Consider the following 1,244-nt stretch of genomic DNA (forward strand, 5'->3'; position numbering starts at 1 on the left):
GGCCCTAATTGGTCGACCATTTTTGCAATCGTGGTACTGTGCTTGATTACGGCCGAAACTGTCAAGATACTGAGGATTTGAATTTTTGAATAACAATAAATTATCGAATTTCGAGACAAAGATTTGAAAGAACAAACTACTAGTTTAATACTGTGCTTATGTGTGCTTATACAAACGAAGAAACAAAATAAGGTCTTTAATTACAAATTGTTTGACTTACATTCATTGTCGGTTGTGATACATTGTGCCGTTGATAATAATCTAGACTAGATTACTTTGATCGAATCGCATTAGAATTGAGATATCGCTCGAGCAGAATAACCTTCACTATATTCAAAAAAGGTACTAAGGAAACCTCAATCAGAAAATCAATCCATATATTTCTCAACGGAACATCGTATCATAACCGACAATGAATGTAAGTCAAACAATTTGTAATTGAAGAGCTAAGTTTGTTTTTTACCTGCGCATAGTATTAAACTAGTGACCGTAGTTTGTTTTCTTTCATATGTTTGTCTTGAAATTGGATTATTATTGTGTTATTCAAAAAATTCCAATCCTCCGGCATAGTCGAGTATCGTGACAGTTTCGGCCGTCCACCTACCGGTCAGCATCTTCGTTTCTTACCAAAGAATTCTGTACGCATCCGTTACAACCACTCAATTCTTCAAGAGCCGAATTAAAGAATTCGTTTTTTTTACCAACGCGAGCCAATAACGAAAACCCCAACGATTTGTTACCCTACAAATTTTCCGCGGAGTGTCCAACTTCAAGGCAGCCGGCGTTTCCCAATGATCAATCCAGTCGTCATCTGATAATTATAACTAGTTTCCATTGTACAGAAAAAGATCATTAAGAGCCGACGGTAAACTTCAACTTTAGTAAGCATTGTACTGTGTCAATTTTTTTTACGTTCATTGTAAATTCAAATTGTATTTGGTTGGATCCGTTTAGTAAAGCAAATAACAAGAAAAAAATTTCTCGATCTCTCGATCAAAACTTGGAATGGCAAACGGTTCGAATTGCAAAATCGAAATTGTCTTGTGTAAAGTTTCTAATTCAGATTTTGCACTAGAAATAAGAAATTTGTACATATGAATCTAAATGTAACAAATAATACACTTAACAAAAAATTAGCTGCTTGAATTTTCCTAATACAATAGGATTAAGCTTCATAATATCGTTTCGTGAAATATGATTTAATCATGTACAAACTCTAAATTCTATACTCGCCCTCATGAAAC

Source organism: Photinus pyralis, unplaced genomic scaffold (genome assembly GCF_008802855.1).
Source record: "Photinus pyralis isolate 1611_PpyrPB1 unplaced genomic scaffold, Ppyr1.3 Ppyr1.4_LG1, whole genome shotgun sequence".
NCBI lineage: Eukaryota > Metazoa > Arthropoda > Insecta > Coleoptera > Lampyridae > Photinus > Photinus pyralis.